Source organism: Vicugna pacos, chromosome 34, assembly GCF_048564905.1.
Source record: "Vicugna pacos chromosome 34, VicPac4, whole genome shotgun sequence".
NCBI lineage: Eukaryota > Metazoa > Chordata > Mammalia > Artiodactyla > Camelidae > Vicugna > Vicugna pacos.
The window spans coordinates 13580242-13602559 of NC_133020.1; the positions used below are offsets into that span (position 1 = coordinate 13580242).

The 22318-nt window shown below is 39.7% G+C and overlaps 1 protein-coding gene across 7 annotated transcripts in view; it reads left to right on the forward strand.

The window, feature by feature from the left end:
• The window catches only part of GRIN2B (glutamate ionotropic receptor NMDA type subunit 2B), a 571331-nt gene that overhangs the window by 83999 nt on the left and 465014 nt on the right, over window positions 1–22318 (forward strand). For all 7 annotated transcript variants that reach the window (XM_072954744.1, XM_072954745.1, XM_072954746.1 and 4 more), the window contains one exon: window positions 14284–14434. The gene's annotated coding sequence lies outside the window, so the exon portion shown is untranslated. The remainder of the gene's footprint in view (window positions 1–14283; window positions 14435–22318) is intronic.

Genomic DNA, 22318 nt, shown 5'->3' on the forward strand with positions numbered 1-22318 from the left:
TTGATTTGCATTTTTAAAGAGAATCAACTAAGCTTGTGTGCTTAATAACAAAAATTTTTGCTTAGAAAACAGGAACACTTTCCTAACTTCTACTTAGTTAGGTAAGTCTTAACTAATAGACTGTTTCTGAGCTCTGTTGTTTTCATTCACTCTACTTCAGTTCCCTATGATCCCAGAAATTATGGTAATTCTCCTTTCTGTCTTTTTTTTTCTTTATAAGACTTTTGGCATTTATGAGGCCAGTCTCATCAGCTCTCAAAGCTACTTGAGATTTTTAAATAGTAATCTCAGATCCTTCAAGGCTCTCTTTTTTGTCCTTAAGAGTTTGCCAGCCTTCCTTAAGACCTGAAGAAATGTATCTGGCCTATAGTTGATGTTATGTTTAATTTTTTGAATGAATTGATGAATTCACATGGTTTAGAAACAAAAAGGTATAAAAAGATTTTCAGTGAAAACGCCCCTTCTAGTTCCCCTCCCCCAGTTCTCATCTACCTCTCTGCAATCTCCCACAGACAATTCCTATTATTAGTTTTTGTTTTTCTTTTTCTAGAGTTTTGTTATGTATATGCTAGTGCCATGTAGATCAGTTGAGAGATTTCCAACTTTCAACATCCAAATTTCTTACACTCTAAATATATTCACTATCTCCACCTTATCATCTCCTATTTACTCTTTTTTTAGACTATGTTTAATAGAGCATTTTAGGTTCATAGCAAAACTGGGGAGAAGGTACATAGGTTTCCCCTGTTCCTTCCACTGTCTCCAGAGTTTTGCTTTTTCTGGAATGTCATATAATTGGAATCGTACTGTGTGCAGCCTTTTCAGACTGGCTTCTTTCACTTAGTAACATACATTTAAAGACATACATGTCTTTTCATGGTTTGAAAGCTTGTTTCTTTTTTAGCATTGAATAATATTCCATTGTCTGGAGGTAGCAGTTTTTTATCCATTCACTTACTGAAGGATATCTTGGTAGCTTCTAAGTTTTGGCAATTATGAATAAAGCTGGTTTTACATCCATGTGCATGTTTATGTGAAGACATAAGTTTCTAACTCCTTTATAGCATGTTACATCTATACATGTAGCATGATTGCTGGATCCAGGAGAAGACTATGTTTAGTTTTGTAAGAAACTGCTAAGTTGTCTTCCAAAGTGGCTGTACCTTGCTGCGTTCCCACCAGCAACAAATGAAAATTTCTCATTTGCATTTAAACAAACTGCAGTCGCTTTTCCACTTCCAATACCCACCAAACTTATTTTATTAGGATCATCAATGGCTTTCTACTTGCCATCATTGGGCATTTTTTAGGTCTTATTTTACTCGATCTATCTGGTGACTATATCACATCCACTTACCTCTCCCGCCCCTGTATCTCTGATGCTAGTCTTTCTTGGTCTCCCCTTTACCTTTTAGAAGGCTCCTTCTCCTTTTCTGTCTCTTTTGTGGCTTTCTTTTGTCTCCATTTATCCTGCAATTGTTGGTATTTTAGAATTTCATCCTTTACTCTCTTATTCTCTAACTCTACACTCTTCAAAATTTCTAACATCAATCCAGAGATTCTTGACTGAGTTTCAGGCATGCATTTTCAACTGCTTATTGGTAATCACCTGGATATCTCTTAGACTGCAGAAATTCAGCATATCACTCTATCTGTGGCCACCAAAAAATAAGCAAATCTCTGTTTTTCATTTCGAATCTTAGTTAATGGTCTCTACCTAGCTGCTCACATCTGAAACCCTAGGCCCTCTTAGACGACGCCTTGTTTACATCTCTACATTCAAGAAAATTGATTTCACTTCCTATGCGTCTTTCCAGTCTGCCCGTTCTTTACATTGCCCCAGCCACTGCCTTAGACCAGCCCCTCATTTTCCTCCTGTACTTATACACTAGCCTCCTGATTGTTCTCCTTACTTCCTGCCTCGCTCTCTTCCTTTCTATCCTCCACACTAGTGTCTGGGCGATCTTTATACAATGTAATCAAGATTACATTGTTCTTCGATTCTTATGCCCTTGAGAAAAAAAGCTGTTGAGTGTGTGCATGCAAGATCCTTTGTAATCTGACCCTGCCCAGCTTTGACCTCATTTCTCCACTAAGTTCCTGAGATTTCACATGCTTTCTCAAGCCTCCAATGGGCTGTCACAGCTCTGTCTTTGCCTGAAATGCCTTTCTCTTATCTGCTTGGGCATTATCTCTAGTCTAAAGAATCTCTTTTATTTGGAGCTTTCCCCTCTTCCACTCCAAACCCTGCCTCCAGCTGAGTTAAGTGTTCTTTCTTTCTATACCATAATCCTTTATAAATATCTCAGCAACAAGCCCTTGTCTACATTTTGTATTCCTTTTTTATTTGTCCAAGATCCAGTGGACTTTTTACGGGCATAATGATTACTTTAACACTTACAAATGGCTTTCCCATATTCTATTTCATTTAATCTTCCTGGCACTTCTTTTGTCTTTGAATTGCATAAAAAAAGATCCTGAGACAAGGTTGATATATTAGTGCTTTATTGGGAGTGGAATCCCAGGGTGGCAATGAGACAGGAGGGAAGGGGGCAGGGCAGAGCCATCCAAGGAATGACAGCAATTTAACACCAAAATGGTGGAAAATTCAAATCCCAGTTGGCCTTGAGGATTAAGTTGGCGGGAGGTTTGACTTCTTGCAGACCTCGAGCTTCATTATATGCTCACTGTAACAGCATGATAAATAACATGCCCGCAGGCGCCATGACAGCCCCAAAGCTAACCGCAAAAGGCCAAAGAATGGGAGGTGGCCCCATCCCTGGGAATCCCCAAGGCAGTTGGAATGGTCCCACCTGTAGGCGTGTGAAGCTACCAAGAGCCTATAAAAACTGGCAACACCACACCTAGCCCCTTTTTCACTCCCTCCTCTTAGGAGATGGCCCGCGCTCTGTCTATGGAGTGTGTACCTACTTTACTTTAACCTGAGCATCCAGTTCCCACACTGCTTTCCTTGCCTTTCTCTTGCCTTACACTCTATGCAGTATGTATCTCTCTAAATAAATTTACCTTTACTCAACTGTGGCTCACACTTGAATTCTTTCCTGCACGAAGACAAGGACCCACACTTGGCGGGGCACATCCCAGGGGCTCAACCAAGACCTGGGACACGGCCCTCCTCACACCCCACATCCGTTTTCCTGCAGCAATATGAAAGTCAAATAGGCTTCTTAAAAATATTTTCTAATATGATATAAAAGTATCAAGTAATCATCATTTTTATTTACTTCAGATATTTTCTAATTTCTCTTGGGTTGTATCTTTGACCCTTGGATTATTGAAAATTCTGTTGTTTAATCTCCAAATACTTGGGGATTTTTTCCAAACACCATTCTGTTACTGATTTCCAGTTTTATTTAGTTGTGGTCAGAGAACATGCTGTATGCGATTTAAATACTTCTAAATTTATTGAAATTTGCTTTATGGACAAAAGTATAGTCTAACTTGGTGAATGTTCTATATGTGAACTCAAGAAGAATGTATATTCTGCTATTGTTGGGTGTAGTCATCTGTGTCAATTAGGTCAAATTGGTTAATAGTGTTGTCATCTGCATCTATTTCTGCCTACTTGTGTTACTACTTCCTAAAAGAGGAGTATTTAAATTTCCAGCATGTTTGGAGGTTCTTGATTTATGTATTTTCAGACTATGTAATAGGTTAATATACGTTTACAACTACTACATTTTCTTAATGGATTGGCATCTTTTTCTTTAAGAAACGTTCCTCTTTACCCTGGTAAAACTTCTTGTTCTAAAATCTACTTAATCTGATATTAATATAGACACTTCAGCTGTCTTTTGATTAATACTTGCATATTTTATCTTTTTCCTCCTTTCTATTTGAGCCATCTATGTCTTTATATTTAAAGTGGGTTTCTTCTTATAGTTTGTATATAATTGAGCCTTTTAAAAAAATTCAACCTGACAATCTTCACTTTTTAATTATTTAAACCATTTATATCTAATGTAATTATTTATATGGTTAGGTTTACATGTACCATCTTGCTAATTGTTTTCTATTTGTCTCAACTGCTTTTTTCCTTTATTTCTTTTCATGACTTCTTTTGGATTTGAATTTTTTTCTGATTTCATCTTATCTCCACTAGGCTTTTAGCACTTTTTAAAATTTTAGTGATTGCTCTAAGAAATACAAAATACTTTTTACACTTTTTGCAGTCTACTTACAAATATCATACTATTTCACATATAGTATAAAAATGTTCCAACAGTACATTTATCTTTCTTCCTTTCTTTCCTTTGGGCTATTATATTTTATTCATGCATATGCTACATAGCCACAGTAATTGTTATTCTTATTATATAAAGTATATTTAATATTTAGTATATTTATATTCTTAATGTATAAATATAAGTATATTGCTATTCTACTATAGTCATTCTTTTTAACAACTTTATTGGAATATAATTGGCATAAAATAAAATATCCATATTTAAAGTATATGATTTACTAAGTTTTGACATAAGCATATACTTATGAAGTCATACCACAGTCCAGATAATGAACATATTCATCACCTCTGAAAGTTCCCTTATGCCTTTTTGTAATCTATCCTTCTTCCTTACCCACTCTTGTTGAGATGATCATATGATTTTTTTCTTGTATAGCCTGTTTAATACAACGAATTACTTTCAATCCTTTAGTCCTTTCTTGTGGTTCTTTCCCTGGTCTTGAGTAGTTTCCTCATACGCATACATCTTTTAAAACTCAACGAAATACTTGAGGAGGCCTTCTCCAGATCTCTGAAGTTCTCTTGTACTTTAGCTGGCTCCTCTCCAGGACTCTGCCCTGCGAACTCTAGCCATTCTGCCTCTCCCCAGCTCATGGAGACTAGCAGGGGCTGCTTGGGTTTCGTCTGCCTATGCAGCAGCCTGGAAACTGGAAGTTCTTGGTGTACAGATAGCAATGTTCACACTCAGATAAGGTTGGAAATGCTGTCTGGCAGAGGCTATGAGGATGGGCGGGACATGCAGACATCAGAGAGAGATGGGACAGTGGATTGAGGGGGTTGCAGGGGTGAGGGATAGTTATTTGGGGGAGGGAGATTGGCTCATGTGTAAAAACCTTAGAGAAGAAGGCAAATAATGAGAAATTGGGTTAAGGAAGGGAAATGAACATGTATTGAGCGTAATGCTGGCTGCACAGCCTGGCATTACCACCAGTCCTCCAGCCAGCCTAGTAGTGATTTTGTCCCCTATTCACTCCAGGCAACTTGTAAACTAGGTGTCTCTCTTTAATCAATCTTTCTCCTCATGAAACTGATTGTGACTGTTAGGGGCCCCTTAAACATCACTATGCTATTGCCTGGAGGGGAGACAAGTGTTAATTCTTCAGTAGGCCCTGACCCTTCAGGGCCCCTTTAAGAACACCTGGATCTTCTGGAACCCATTGGGATGCTACATGCCATGTCCTTGGCCACTGTATGTGGTCAACCTGATTCCTCTTGCTTAGCTTTCTCTAGAGAATCCTGCTTTTATACTGGCAAGTTAGAACTCTGCATCCTCCTTGTGGAGCAGGTGCTTGAGAGCATATTCCACTGCAGGAGATAGGAAAAAGGCTGATAGGCAAAGCAGAGTCTTTGGTGCAGATGGGGTGTAGAAGGTTAGGCAGTTGGCCAAGCCATGGAGGTCCAACAAGGAGTAACAAGTGGAGCACTGGCAACAAGTGGGGCCCCAGGGGGCAATCCAAGAGTCCTGCAGATCCAGACAGTCAGCAGCCTGCAGCAGGGCTCGCTGACAACACGGAGAAGACAAAGATGAATCACTCTCCCGAGCTCCGTATTATCCATCCCAGGCGTCCTGCCTATCATTCGCTCCTTGGATCCAGAGTTTTGGAACACAGGATTATTGGCAGTTGGCAGACTCTAAATTATTCATGCATTCTTTGCCCTAGCAGCTTGCAGAAACCGTAATTTCAGGCTTTAGAGCCTTTACAGGAGCTCTGCATTTGAATGGGGGATCTCACTGATTAAGGTTAAAATCAGGAACAGCGAGATGAATTTAAGGAAAGGGTGAAGGGAGTCTTCTCCCCTATTTATTATAAAACTTAAAATATTATGTTCAGGGATAAATACTGAGGCGAGGAACAGATATATAAACAGATTGTTTTTTCTTGAGTAAGCATGAGCTACTTCTAGAGTCAGCATTTCATCGCTTAGGGGGTTGTGCATAATACCCTGTGTACATCACTCCCACTGCACGTCCACGTTGTCTAATAATCATTTATGCATCTACCCGCCACACCAGACTGATCTCTTTGTGGATAGGAACTGAGTCTTATTAATATCTGTTTCCCTAGCACCTAGCAGTGATGAATGATAAAAGGTTCATCCCTTCCTTACCAAGCATATGTTATTTCAGGAGTGCTTTGAATTAGAAATTCCTTCACAGCAAACACCACATCTTTCTTTTTCAGTGTAAGTAGGAAGTAACTCAGAACAATACCTAACAGGCATTTAGTGAATGTTGATGATGCTAATGATGACATCTAGTTTCCATGGCAACATGCACTTATCCTTACAGTGTGTCTTGGACTATGTGAAATTTGGAAGAAAAAATATATACTTCTTCCCACATTGTGAGAGAATCTTTTGTATTACAGTATTTCTATCCACCATGTCTTCTTTCTAAATGTGTTTATTCTAAGTAGTTGAGTCAATGATGTACATACTGTGGAGTATAATGAGGTCAAACCCAGAAATGGTATTGGCGGTGGCGAGGGAGAAAAGCAGAGAATAAGGGATGTGTGGATTGTTAAAAATATATAGGTGGCAAACTCGTTTCAGCACACACTTCCTTTCTTTTTTAACTTTTCCTGCATTTTCCCACTCTGATCCCCATAACTCAACTAAATCCAGCTCTCTTTAAACCCTGAAATCACTTTATTTTCTGCATAGACCATACTGAAAACTGTGGAAGGGGGATCTAAGCTGCTCTCCCACTTAAAATCCTTAAGTAGCACCCATCGCCTCAGCCACAGCTGCGCATGGCAAGCCCTTCCTTAAAGAAGCCTTCAGCTACCCTTTCTCCTAGCTCCCAGCTCCTCCAATTTGCATCTTATGCTCAAGCTCTGAACACTGTTGGCTAACCTGGAATGTTACTCCTTTCACACTTAATGCGCTTATGTTTATATTTCAAATCTTATTTAGGCCTCACCTTCCCTAAGAAGTCACTTTGGATTCCCTCTCATCCCTGATTTAGGGGCCAACCCAGGTGCTCCAGAATACCTTGCATTCCTTGTGCCATTGAAGTGAGGCCACCACGCAGTAAACTGAATGCCTCAGATAGCAAACACTTAGAGCGGAAATTGTGTCTTTTATCTCTAAATCTCAAGCCTCAGGATAACGCAGGGCTAATTGAGTAGGTTCTCAACTAATGCTTCTGAATGAATGAATGAATGAATGAATGAAGTGGTCTAAGAATGCCTGGGACTCCTTATGCTCAAGTTCTACCTCCACGGAACTTGTCTTAATGCGTTAGAGAAATGTGATGTTGAAACCTAAATCTGTGGGGAAGAGTCAGAACATGTAGCATCGCTAATAGGTCCAAGTCTAAGAGGAAGCATCTGCCTCAGGTCTTGGCAGATTTCTTTGCCTCCCTCTAATCTGTTATTTTATCTAACAGATGTCTGAGGATTGCAATCTCAAAATGATTAATAACTCAAGGGTTGGGGGAGGGGAGTATTTTTGTACTTTTTACCAGTACTTTGGATTCAGATCTGTCCATTTCCATGTATTATAACAATTTTATTTTTCTCTGTTTAGATGTGTGCCTATGAGTAACTGTTAGGAGTTTATAATTACTAGTTATAGAAGAAATGACAGGAGGGCTTAGACTCCTGAGAACCAGCAGAGAAGAAGAGGGACCAGGAATCAGAGCCAGTGGTAGAGGACATTTAGGAAAGGAAAGTAGTTGGTTTACAGGAAGCTGAAAAAAAGAAGAAAGCAGTCCACTGTGTTGAGGTCATCCATGGTTGAGGTCCTTGTTGATTTAGGCGTCTAAATGTATGGCCATGACACTCTGGGAGGCTCTGAAGTTATTGTAAGGGACCTGACATCCAAATGAAAACTTGTATTTTCTCAGTCAATACAATGACTGGTTTATGAGGGTTTTCATCCTTAAAAGATTAAAAGATTGGGAATGGATCTTGATCAACTAGTAGTTGTCATCCTGGGCAATAATTACAATTAATGTTCTATTTGTGGAGCACCTTATAATGTACAAAGATCTTTTACTTACACTAACTTATTACACTCACCATAATTCTGTAAATAAGATGGGTAGGTATCCTCATTTTTCAGATGCAGAAACTGAGAGTGAGGCTGTGACTTGTATGTGGTCTCAAGTTTGATTCAGTTGGGATGAGCTTGCAAGTTCCACGGCTCTTAATCCAGTGCTTTCTTCTTTATATCACAGAGAGGTTTCTATGGGGAGAAAAAAAAAACCATATCCAGAACCAAAGATAGAGAAAGATAGTATCGGATATAAAATACACACTTCTAAGGAACCCAAAAAAAGGAAAGAACAGGGCTGGGAGCAAAGCTTGGTTCTCCTGCTTAACAGTGATATTACAAGCTAAGGGATTCTGGAAGTGAGACTTGGTTATGAAATTGAACTAAGGTACATTATGACCAACTAATCATAAATACTCGTGCTTTAAAAAATACTACCTATTCATTAAAAAGTGTTTTTTTGTTTGTTTTTGCATTCAAGACAGACCTCAAATCATGCTGTTGAAAATGTATTTTGAAAATAGGTATAAAAGATAATTGAAAAGGTTACATTCCCAAGGTCAGAGATCTAAGAATGAACTTCAATCTTTTATTCCAGTACCAAAGAAGGGGACAGATGTGACAGACATTTAATAAAAAAAAATTTAATGCCTTTATTGAATCATTAGAATATTTATTCTAGGCAGCAGCATAACAAAGAATGTATAATTCCTGCAGAGACATCTGCATCTGTCAGACCCAAACTGTGCTAATGTAAGTATTTTAAAATTGATCATTATCTCCTGTTTAGCTAGAAGAATAGGGAATAACAACACACAGAGAAGGGGATATTCAATGGAAGTCCTCCAAGTAGCTAACAATAGAAATAACTATGCTTTATTATTGTCCATTAAGGGCGAAGTAGTCTGCTAAGTACTCTATCTGCTATCTATATTAATTATTAAGAAATTACTATTAGACATTAAAATTGACCTAATTAAAAAAATAAAGCTTCGGAGGAGGGTATCGCTCAAGTGATAGAGCACATGCTTAGCATGCATGAGGTCCTGGATTCTCCAGGACCAATCTCCAGTACCTCCTCTAAAAAATAAATAAATAAGTAAACCTAATTACCTACCCACCCCCAGCAAAAAAAAAAATCTTACGTAAGAATTACTCCAGTTTTTAAACCACCCCACTCCCTGGCTAAATCATGAAGCTTAAATAAGGTAAATGACTTGCCCAAAGTCACACAGGCAAAAACAATAGGAAATTGTTTAGGAACAGGGATTTGAACTCAGAGATATCTGAACTCAGTGTCCATACTACTAACCTTAAGCTAGGTACTCCGTCAATAAGCAAGGTATAATGTTCCCTGGAAATCTCTGGAACTAAAATCTAGATCTGGCCATTGTAAATACATTGATTTTTAGCTGTCAATTCTGTAAATTTGATCCAAACTGAGAAAGTTTGGGTGCATTCTTGACGGCAGTCACTAGGTGGAGCCAGTGCACCGAAAAGCTACCTTAGGCTTTTTGGAGACCACGGCAGGATTTATTCTAGGAAATCAGCAAAGGCTGGTTTTGATTGGAAAGGTGCTAAAAAGATCACTCCCTCTGACAGCTGGCTTTTTTTCTTTTCTGGATAATGTAGATGAAGAGGAAGATGAGAGTTCTCTGGAGGTGTAGAGAATTGCTGGAGCCAAGAGTTATGTGGGATGAATGCATAATCAACGAATTCTGTTCTTTCCCAGGAGTGGTTTTAATAATCTGATGTGTGGCTGAGCTGGTGGGTTGTGGAAGCAGAGCACAGTATCACCCTGCCCTGTGTGGTCTTTTTTCTCTTAGAGATTCCAGCCTTTCACATTATGTAATACTGAGTGAACCTCGAGGTACCTAGTGTTTCAAATTGAATGTGCAAAATGATGATAGTGATGGTGATAACAATAAATGCTATGATGTTAGCATCCATGTGCATTGTGCTTTATGGTGTGTAGATCCTTTTCATTTCCATTCATTACTGAGTGATGGACCCTCTGGCTGGGGCTAGTCCGTTCTGAATCAGAATCTGGGATATGGGGTAGTGTGACTCTTCTAGGAAAAGTCTAGGAAGATGTTATAGTAGTCAGGGTTCTCCAGAGAAACAGAACCCAAATGTAATTTATTGAAAATTCTCTGAGGGCCAAATTGTTCTTGCTCTTCCTGTCCCCTCCATTTCTTAATATTTTTATATTTTTTTGTGGTCACAGGACTGAGGAAAACAACTAGCCACCAACAGAGTCATAAACAAAGCTAAGTCTGGGAACAATATATTAAATTCCACTTACTGCTCTTCCCCAAGTTTCCTTGGAATCATTAGTTGTTTTCACCTGGGTCCACGGGTTGGTTGTAGGTGCATTTCAGAGTTCACTCAGACGCCAGTTTGTGTTGTTTCCACCTCATGGAACAGTACAGGCAGTTCTTGTTTATGTCCACAACACGTTCCTGGAAATCACACCGTATAGGGATCGGTGGTAAGACAGATCACTCTCCCCCATAAGACCAGTGTTGGAACTGAGGGTCATGGTCCCTTTCCAGGGTCTGGAGGTGCCCACATTCATTGGCACATGGCCCCCTTTCATCTTTAAACCCAGAAGTGGCCAGTTTTACAGAGATAGAGACAGAGACAGAGAGAGAAAGACAGATGGTTTAAGAAACTGGCTCCCAAGATTGTGGTAAGTCCAAAATCCACAGGGTAGTTCCCTTAGGGTGGAGACCCAGGGAAGAGGAGATACTGATGCTGCAGCCTGAGTCCAAAGGCAGTATACCACAGAATTTTCTCTTCCCTGGGACCTCGGTGTTTTTTTTAAGGCCCTCAACTGTTTGGTTGAGACCCACTAACATTTTAGAGAATAATCTACTTTACTAAGTTTAAATGTTAATCCTATCCCCAAATTACCTTTACATCAACATCTGGACATGTTTGACCAAATATCTGGGTACTGTGTTGTAGCTACGTTGACACATAACAGTAAGCATCACAAGTACGCAACAGATTGTCCACTGGACCTGAGGGGGATGTCGTGTTCCTTCTACGGCTTTTGCTTGGATTCGGAGCCCTTCATCTCAACTTCAGCAAAAGCAATATACTCACCTTCTCTTCTGCCTCTGAAGTCTTGACGAGTTGGCAATACCATTCTGGATAATTATACAAAATATTTTTATATAAATACATTAAAAAATCAAGAATTCTAGAAAGCTTGTAGACTCTTATCATTCCATGTTAAGATTATTAGGTAGTTTTGAGATTTCTTTTTCTTAGAAGTACCTAGAAAATGCGAGTAATGAATAAAGTGCTTTACAAGTAAAGTGTAGAAACATCAAATACTATTTCTGAAAGGGTCCCTAGAGAAAATACATTTGGATTTCCCCATTTTACCTTCATTTAGATAAATGGAGACATGAGAAGAATAAAACAACTTGTTCAAGGTCACACACAGATATTTAACAAGGGAACCTAGGTCTTCTGCCTGCAGGTCCCTTGTTCTTCCTGTTACACCATATAAATGTGCAATAGTATGTATAATGTGCTGTGCAACGTGTGTCTGAACAGGACCAGCAAAAATTGGAAATGTCTGTGTTGAGAGGAGCAATGGTTAATAAAAGGAAAATACAAAAATGTTGAATCCCAGCCCTTCCCACTGAAGTGGAGCTGCTAATTGGAACAAACGTCTGGTACACGGTATGGCAAAGAGTGGGAAGAACACAACTGAGCCTTAGGCTCCCACGTGCCCTAGGCTGAGCAACGGTGCTGTGCTAGCTGCCTGTGGTCCTATCAAGTCCTAGCAAGTGGCTTTGTGCCTCCTACCAACTGAGATATCCCAGGTACACACTGCTACAAAAATTGTATATACAGAATAATGAAACAATTTCTGTAATTGATTCTACAAATACGAGTAAATGAGTGGGGGTTACAGATTGGAGGCAGTGGGAGCCCAATCAGTTTATTCAGCCAGGGAATTTCAGCATTCCATGCTGCCTACCCAGGAGCCCCATTTAACTTGTTGTGTCAGTTGAGGGAAATAATAAACTTGACTTTGGAACTAATATGTGCACTCTTGGAGAAAATTTGGGGCCACTTGAATATCCACAATTTGGCCCTGAGAGAACTTATTTAAAAAGTGCTGTAAGTGAGAAACTTGAAGGAGAGTGAGAGAAAAGAGACACCTCTTGTCGTAATAGTGGGGAAAGGCTAGGTCCCCACATTAAGTCAAATGTCTTTGTCTGGATGGAAGGGAGAGCAGGCTAATGAGTAGACGCTATTTTACCTTTTGTGATCTAGCCTAAGAAAAGTCATATAGTTCACCTCTACCATAATCTTAAACAAATCCAGATTCAAGGGTTGAGAACATAGATGTCACATCTCAATGGGAAGAGTGTTAAGTCACATGTGAGAAGATATTGTGAGTGACTTTGGATAATATGGTCTACTGTGGGCATGGAGGAGTGAAACATGGCTTTGTTCAAGGAATACTTCATAACACAGGCACTTCTCTTTCTTCCGTTCTAAAACAGTAAGCAATAAAGATTTTCTTACACTTTTGGGGGAGAAGGGTTCCCAAAGTAAGTCCGACCAGGCAAATTTCAAAATCTTAGGGCCTCAATATTTTATTTTTCAAACGAGTATCATTGTACTTCCTTTGCCTGCTACTAGGATGCTTCTCCATCCCATCAGCCTCCAGCTTTGTTGAGGTACAGTTGACGTTTAACATTGTAGATGTTTAAGGTGTACAATGTGATGATTTGATGCACTTATGTATTGTGAAATGATTACCACAATTTAGTTGTTAACGTCTCATCACCTGATGTAATTACTGTTTATTTTTGGAGGTGAGAACATTTAAGATGTACTCTTTTAGCACATTTCAAGTATATAATACAGGATTCTTAACTGTGATCACCATACTGAACATTAGATTCCCAGAACTTATTCATCTTCTAATTGAAAGTTTTTACCTTTTGGCTGACCTGGTCCCATTTCCCTCACCCTGTACCCCTTGGCGACACCAATCTGTTCTATGTTTCTTTGAGTTTGGAATTTTTAGAATCCACATAAAAGTGAGATCATATAGTATTTGTCTTTCTCTGTCTGATTTATTTCACTTAGCATAATGTACTCAGGGTCTATCAATGTTGTTGTTGTAAATGGCAGGATTTCCTTTTTTCTCATAACTAAATAATATTTCATTGTGTATATATGTGTATGTGTGTATGTGTATATATATACACACACACATATACATACACATGTATTGTGAATAATGTTGCAGTGAACATGGGAGTTCAGATACCTCACTGAGATCCTGATTTCATTTCATTTGGATACATACCCAGAAGTGGGATTGCTAAATCATGTGGTAGTTCTATTTTTAATTTCTTGAGGAAACTCTGTACTATTTTCCACTGTGACTACAGCAATTTATATTCCCACCAACAGTGCACAAGTGTTCTCATTTTTCCATATCCTCACCAGCACTTGTTATTTCTTGCCTTTTTGGTAATAATCATTTCAACAAGTGTGAGGTGATATCTCATTGTGGTTTTGATTTGAATTTCCCTAATGATTAGATGTCAAGTGACTTTGGGGGGATCCATTGGCAAAGCACTTCAATGGCTCTTGAGAGAGCTTTTTGAGGAAGCCCATGATGCCTTTAGTAGGATTCACATCCCTTTAATACTCTCCCAGAATCCTGTCTGCCACTCTCCCAGTGTCTTCCTGCCTAGTTATGCAGATCATGACTCAGCACTCTGGATGGGTGAGAGAGAAGTAGACCTCTCTGATAGAGTCCCGCACATATGTGGAAGCCAGGTACTCACTCATACACTCTCTGTCTCTGTCCCCCTCAGTAGGAAAGGAATGGTCTCTCTTGGCACTTAGCTGTGCTACCCTGGGGAAGAGGTGACATGAGTAAAGTCAAGTTGTTCCTCTTACTCTCTCCAGTGTCTCCAAATTCATATATATATGAATTTATATATATATATGTAATTTTTTTTCCCTAGAACTTCTCCACTGGACTGCTGGACTTCCACAAAGGATCTCTCATCCATGGATGATTGTCTAAGACAGTGTTCTCCAGGGGCTCCCACACTATGACCAAGAAGGGCTGGAGTCAATTTGTGGGCCACTGTAGAATCCACAACTGGGAACAAGGTCTGTATCTCTACTACCTGATGCATGGGTGGGTGACACTACTCCCAAGTCCCTTGGCGTATGGTGCTGGGACCCACAGGTCCCTCAAAGGCATTTCTGTTAATGGGGAGATGCCAAGTTGTTGTTGTTGAAGGGGGGATACAGATCAGGAATGTCTTTCAGCTGTATTGCTCACAGGATGCTTTTTTTTTTGGCAGGGGAAGGGGAGGTAATTGGGTTTATTTATTTATTTTTAGAGGAGGTACTGGGGATTGAACCCAGGACCTCATGCATGCTAAGCATGTGCTCTACCACTTGAGCTGTATCCTCCCCCCATTCACAGGATGCTTTTGAAGGTCAAGTGACAGAATACCTGTAAAAAATTATTTGAAACTGGTAAAGCAACATTCATATTCATCTGTTCAATCATCCATCCATTCATCCACCCCATCACCATCAATCCATCTTAATCAACCTATTCTTTCATTTATCAAACACTTATTAAATGTCTACAATATGTCAATCTCTGTACTATGTCATGGACTCAGTGTAAGGAATTACTGGTTCTCTGATGAATATTCCTAAATGCCATTTTCTGAAGCAGTGTCAGTAAATTAGAATCAGCATTCTCTCAAAAATATTTAACCAGTATATACAAACTAATTGGTCACTAAAGATAAATGTCTTATTTTAATGTTCAAGTTTAATGTTCACTTCAGCTTGTTTATCAAAGGTAGTGAAATTTAAAAACCTTTTCAGAGAAATTCTGCTTTCTACAATAGCAATACAAATAAACTCAGATAATCTGCTTTATGAGAGTTATCACAAATAGCAACTTACGTGCTCTGTTTGGCTAGAATGGTGTTCTCTCAGCATTTTCTCAATGCTATACATCTTTTAGTGGCTGTCTTCCAGCATATTCTTGAGTTCACATTATAGTACAGCATTTTGTAATTTATAAGCAGAAGCAGACTGAGAATTAATTATTTACAATTTATTTAAACAACAGCATTGTAGATCATTGTAGTAAGAGATATAATAGCCAAGACAGCAAATCCTACAAGTTTTTGTTGTTTTATTAATTACAAAATATCATCCCCACCCAACACCAAACAAATCCCTGTATATATTATAAAAATTCTAAGAAGTTTTTGTTGCAGTTCAGTCTGAGATCTTCACACAAATAGATCTTTGTGAGAACTTTTAGGCTGGTGTGATGTGTAGTGGCTAAGAGTATGGCTCTGGACAAATTGAGTTTTTACTCCATAGACACTAGCTGTGTGACTTCTTTAAGTTTCAGTGTCTCCATCTCTAAGATGTGAGCAATAATACCTATTTATATGACTGCAATTGAGGAAGCTAGATAAATAATGCTTATGAAGCCATTGGTAAAATTCTTTGCATAATGTCTCCATAAACGTTGGTTTTAGTGTTTGTGTTATTTTGACCAGTTTGATGTGAAGAGGTACCATATAGCTCTTATTTTTGAGCTTTAGATTATTTTTTGATAATATATTTTGCATGATTCATATAAAATTAGGTTCAGCTGTGAGTTACAGAAGGCTAAAAACAACAGTGACTTTAAAAATATAGACCCCTCTACCCCACTTCCGTATAAAAGTTAGGATGCCCCGGGCTGGTATGTGTGGTTCTATTCCCCAAAGTTTCCAAGAATCAGGAATTCTTACAGTTTTATCCCTCTCCCATCTTGAGGCTTCAACCATTATCCTCATTATCTAGAATGTTAGCTATAGCCCCAGTCACCATCTTAAGAAGCAGAGTGAAGAATACTTGAGAAAGAAAGTGGATGAAGGAAGCAAAGGATACAAGACAGCTACTGTTTGAGGGAGGTGTCCAAAAGCTGCTGCGTATTTCCACGTTTATCCAGTTGTCCAGAATTTAGGCTTGTGTTTAAACCTAGTTACAATGGAGGATAGAAAATGTATTCTCTTTTCTGGGTGGATATTTGCTCCGCTTAGAACTGCAAGTCCTCTTACTGTGAAGTAATGGGGAGAGTGGATACTGGGGGACACTGGCACACATCTTCCCACAATATGTAACTTGTGTGTTAAACAGACTCAAGTCATTGCGGTATAAGTAGGAGTGATTAATTTGTCCAATAATTTCTCACAACTTTGCTCTGCCAAACCACCATTTCCTCCTGGGAGCCAGCTGCCCTAATGATATTTCAGCTGATTCTTTGTACTTCAGTCACTTTCAGAACAGTCTTATTTCAATTTGTGAGTCCCAGACTCTTTTTCCTTTTTATAAAAAATTTGACGTATAGTCTACTAACAGTGTGTCAATTTTTGGTGTACAGCATAAAGTTTCAGTCATACACACACACACACATATACATTTGGTTTAATATTCTTTTTCATTATAGGTTACTATAAGATGTTGAATATGGTTCCCTGTGCTATACAGAAGAAACCTGTTGTTTATCTATTTTATAGGTAGTAGTTAATATTTGCAAATCTTAAACTCCCAATTTATCCCTTCACATCCCCTTTCCCCTCTGGTAATCATAAGTTTGTTTACTATCTCTGTGTCTGTTTCTGTTTCGTAGACAAATTCATTAGTGTCTTCTTTTTTCTTTTTTTAGATTCCACATATGAGTGGTATCATATAGTATTTTTCTTTCTCTTTCTGGCTTACTTCACTTAAATGATGAGGTCCATCCATGTTGCTGCAAATGGCATTATTCTGTTCTTTTTATCTGAGTAGTATTCCATTATATAAATATTCTACAACTTCTTTATCCAGTCATCTGTTGTTGTTTAGGTTGTTTCCATGTCTTGGCTATTGTAAATAGTGCTGCTATGAACACTGGGGTGCAGGTGTCTTTTCGAATTGGAGTTCCCTCTGCATATAAGCCCAGGAGTGGGATTGCTAGATCACATGGTAAGTCTGTTATTAGTCTTTTAAGGAATCTCCATACTGTTTTCCATAATGGTTGAACCAAACTACATCCCCACCAATAGTGTACGAGGATTCCCTTTCCACCACACTCTCTCCAGCATTTTTCATTTGTGGACTTTTTAATGATGGCCCTTCTATAATTTGTGAGTCCCAGACTCTTTATTTAAACACATCTATCTGATATTTAATTCAAAGCTCTCTTCCTCCTCCCCCCAGTTCAGGATGGATTAGTAGTTTTAGGGGTTGAGAAGTAAGGGGCACCTGGCGTCATCTGCTCTCTTTCATCTTCCTCTTTCCTCCTCCTACTTACCTCTCTGAGACTGAGTCAAGGACAAGGGTGAGGGACATGGATGGTAGCACCTTCCTATCTTTCTTTGGCCATTCTCACTGCTCTGGCTGGTTGCTGGAAGGCCCTCCTGATGAGGCTCCATCCTGCGTGCCCCACTGGCACTGGAGGTCCTTTGTAAGTTTCATGGCCCCTACTCGGGATCTGTAGCCACTTGTGGAATCTGTCTTCTGCACGCCTCAGAAAACGGGAACCCAAGGGGACCATACGGCCTTCTCAGCCTGGCTGTGCCCCTATGCCCTGCTCTGTGGTGCTCTTCCTCCTGCACTGGGGGCAGGTCCACAGGCCTGGTGGGCTCAGACTGCTTAGACATCTGTTGACTGAAAGAAAAACATACAACGTAAGAGTTGTGAGTTTCAGTTTTATTCAGGGACCTTACGGAGGACTGTCTACGGCCTGAGAAACAGCCTCTTGGTAGCTAGGGGACTGCTCTGAAGAGTTAGGGGGAGAAGCCAATATATGTATGATTTTGGCTAGAGAATACATGCAGTTAAGCATACATCTCCGTGAAAGGTGGCTGCTAGCCACGAGGATCAGATATCTCAGTTAATAGTTGTAGTGCTTTTCTATGTATGGGAAGATGCGAGAATCTAGGTTTACTAATGTTTTTCCCGATATATCTCTAACTATCTAAGGGGCTGTTTTTCCAATGCACAGAGTGCCTTATCTTGCTTTTCATCCTGAATTTCTTTCAAGGTGTGCTGGAAGTTAGTGACTGCCATGGCTAGTGACTTGATCTTTGTAGAACTGGATGGCAAGCAACATTTGTTTGATTTACACACCAACGTTGGCAAGTCTTCCTGCCTTTTTTTTTTCCTCTATTGTGATAAAATATGTAAAAACACAATTTTGCTATTTTAACCTTTTTTGAGTGTTTAATTCAGTGATTCAGTGGACTTAATTATATTTGCAATGTTGTACAAAGTATCTATTTCCAAAACTGTTTCATCACCCAAACAGAAACTCTACCTATTAAGCAAAACCTCCTTGTTTTCCCCTCCCCAGCCCCTGATAACCTTGAATCTACCTTATGTCTCTATGAATTTGCCTATTCTACGTATTTCATGTAAGTGAAATCACACAATGTTTTGTCCTTCTTGTTTGTCTTATTTTACTTAGCATAATGTTTTCATGGTTTACCCATGTTGTAGCATGTATCAGAAGTTCATTATTTTTTATGGTTGATTAATATTCTGTTATATGTATATACCACATTTTGTTTATCCATACTTTTTGGCTATTGTGAATAATGCTGCAAAGAACATTGACATACAAGTATGTTAGAGTTCCTGCTTTTAATTCTTTTGGGTATGTATCTAGGAGTGGAATTGCTGGGTTAAATGGTAATTTTATGTTTATCTTTTTGAGGGGTCAAAATGATTTCCACAGCATCTGCATGCAGTGCAGTAGGGTCCCAGTGTCTCCACATCCTTGCCAACACTTGTTATTGTCTCTTTTTTTGATTATAGCTATAATGATAGGTATGAAGTCATAGCTCATTCATCGTGGTTTTGATTTGTATTTCCCCAATGACCAATGATGTTTAGTATCTTTTCATGTGCTTATTGGCTATCTGTATATCTTCTTTGGAGAAATGTCTATTCAAGTCCTTTGCCCATTGTTTTAAACTGGGTTGTTTGTCTTTGCGGGGCTCTTCCCTTCTTGTGGCTACAACAGGGAGAGAAGAAAGAGGAGAGCTGCTCTTCAGGCTGTTGCATTATCCAAGAGATCGCCTTCTTGTGTCTCTGGTCATCCTCCTACAGCTGCTGGCGAATCACTTTGGGCTATTGCCTCTGAAGTCGAGGTGGGGGCAGGAATGTGAGGCTCACAGTGAGAAGTGGGCTTTAAAAACTGTGTCCCCAATATTCTCAGATCTTAATCAGATCTTACATGCCTCTGTTTCACTAATGCACAGAATAACTCAGTCTTAGAATAGGAAGAGACCTCAGAGTTCCTCAGGTCCAATCCCATCATTTTACAGATATGGTCTCACAGGTCATGAAAGGTGACGTAAATTTGCCCACTATTTTTCTAATGCCTGGTTTATGTGTCACTATGACGGGTTGTAATGTGCCTTCCCCTTTTGTAATCTGAAAGAGGAACACGTTAGAGATACGACTTATTTCTGCTTTCCCTTCTCCACGTGACAGAGGCAGTTTCAAGGTGAAATATTGTGCCATCAGTTCTAATATATGTATGGTTTCTAAGCTTTTGGGGATCAGGGTATTATACCAAGTGAATAGAGATGAGCATTATGCTTGTCTAGAACTCCAGTCTTTGCAAAGTGGTATCATATTCTTACAGCATCCTGACCATCAATGAGCAGGTTCTACTGGATAGGTAAAGACATGGCCAAGATCATCAGTAAACTGGTGGCAGCTTTTGGTGCAGATCAGTCCCTCATCTCTGTGAAGGTGATCCGGCAGTCACCCCACTGATTACCAGCAAACTGCCGTAGGAAGAGCACCAGGAGCTAGAGTCAGAGAACCCAGCCCCGTTCCGAGATCAACTCCTGACTGTTACCTTAGGCAAGTCACTTTACCTTTCTGATTCACAGTCTCCTCATCTGTAAAATGGAGACGAAAACAACACTGTTCTATCCAATTGTTGCAGAAATCAAGACAAAAATGGACTTTTAAAGTCTTTAATGAGTATAGGGAGTTATATCAATATTAGTGGTTGCTATTATCTGGCTGTCTAGGGAGGGGGGTCACTTTGTGTGTTACAAATAAGATTTTGTAAGTTTCAATGGCATTAGAAGCTTAGGAGAGCTTCAAAGGGCTCCTGCAGAGCAAAGCTGATGTGGCCCTCATCCTTAGGTCTTCTCCTAGCCCATAGCCATTGTTATTAGCATTCAACAGACATAACAAGCTAAGTCTTCTTGAAATATTCCCCACTCTGTAAACACAGCTTAGCTCTTGCAGTTCTTTCACCCTCGGAAAGATGCAACATTTACTTATTTCACCTAGCATTTGAAAGGTCAGTCATGAAAATCTGAAAATCTTTCCAACACACAAATCCAGTCATGATGCTCTTATTATTAAAACCTTTTTATTCCCCATGGCTCACAGGATAAAGTCCAAATGCCATAGCTGCAAATCTCTTTCCTGTCCAAGATGACTATAAATATGTAAATGAATTTGATGATCAAACCCCTGTCATGGGTGTACAAGGCCTACTGCGGTCCAGCCCCAGTCTGTGCCTTCAGTCTAATCTGCTGCCTTCAGTTCCCACACACCCATGCGTCACAGTACCTCTCACCTGGAACCACAGGTGCCCTGCTTGTCCTGGCCTCTCTCTGTTTGCCGGTCCTGCCTCTGCCACATGGATGCCCTGCTCCCTCCTCTCTTCCTTCTTGCCACTTTCATATTTATCCTTTAAGACCTGGCTGAAAAGCCATCTCCTTTGTGAAACCATCTCTGACCTCTTCTTCCTTACAGGGAGGATTAATCATTTCCTTTCTGTGGGCTGGGCCAGAATCATATTTTTCTTTATCTCTCTGCATCCTAGTGTCCAGTGTCACATGTGGAAACAGCAAGTGCTCAATACATGTTTGCTGCATGCACATTTGTTGAAAACCATACAGCAAGATATACTGATGAGACAAACAGGAACTTGTTCATACTGTCTGATTTAAAACTCACCAGCAATCCCTGTGACTTAGAACGATGTCCATTACTGCTTTGGGTCTTTATCCCCTCTCTAAGACGAAAAACATGTTTCTCCATTCTCTACTCACTATCACTGAGACACGAATTAAACAATAAAGCCAGGGCACCCTCCTGGCCTCTGTTTTAGCCACTCAGTCCATTAACTGGGGAGCCGAGGCCTCTCCCCGAGAGCACTAGCAAGCTGTGTGACTGGAGCACGCCTCTCCTAGTCTCTGGGCTCCAGGGTTTGGAATCAGGAGTTAGACTATATATTCTCAGAGGTCCCTCTCAGTCCACTTATCTTCTACATGGCTGATCCTGGTAACGCAGAATGAGGCAAAAGACAGCCCATACACACACTGGGAGGGGGTGGGGGCAGAGGAGGACAGGCATCAGCATGAAGACCCTGGCATTCCTGCAAAACTAGGGTCCTGTTGTCCTTCGGTCATTTCTCCTAGCACAGAGCAACTGCTTCTGCCTCAAAACACGTCTTCTCCAGAATGCTTACTCCTTCCCCGTGATGCCCCGACCCTGGAAAATTTTCCTCACGCCTCGTCACATGATCCTTCAGAATATCCTCTCTCTGAATTATTGTGCACTTTTTCCTGCACCTCCCCAGAATTTCAACAAGTTAGTGCCAGTGAGATCAGAATGGGAAAAGAGGAATGAGAGCAGTGGAGTCAGCACAGAGGAATAAACAGGGCAGTTCAGTGAGAGCTCTGGATCGAAAAGAGGACGTGGGAAAAGGGAAGAGTCCATGTCAGGAGAGAGGGCTTTTTAGACATATTTAGGAATTTTACTGCAGGTCTGTTGGTTTTTTTTCTTTTTTAGGAAAGAGGTTTCTGAAAGAAAATATAAAATATAACGATTGCACCGCAGCACATATTTGTTGAATATGAGGATTCACATTTAACAAATAAGTGAAGATAAGAATAATTCAAGAGCATAAATTTAAATATTTTATAGAAGGCATATATTAATTTTGAT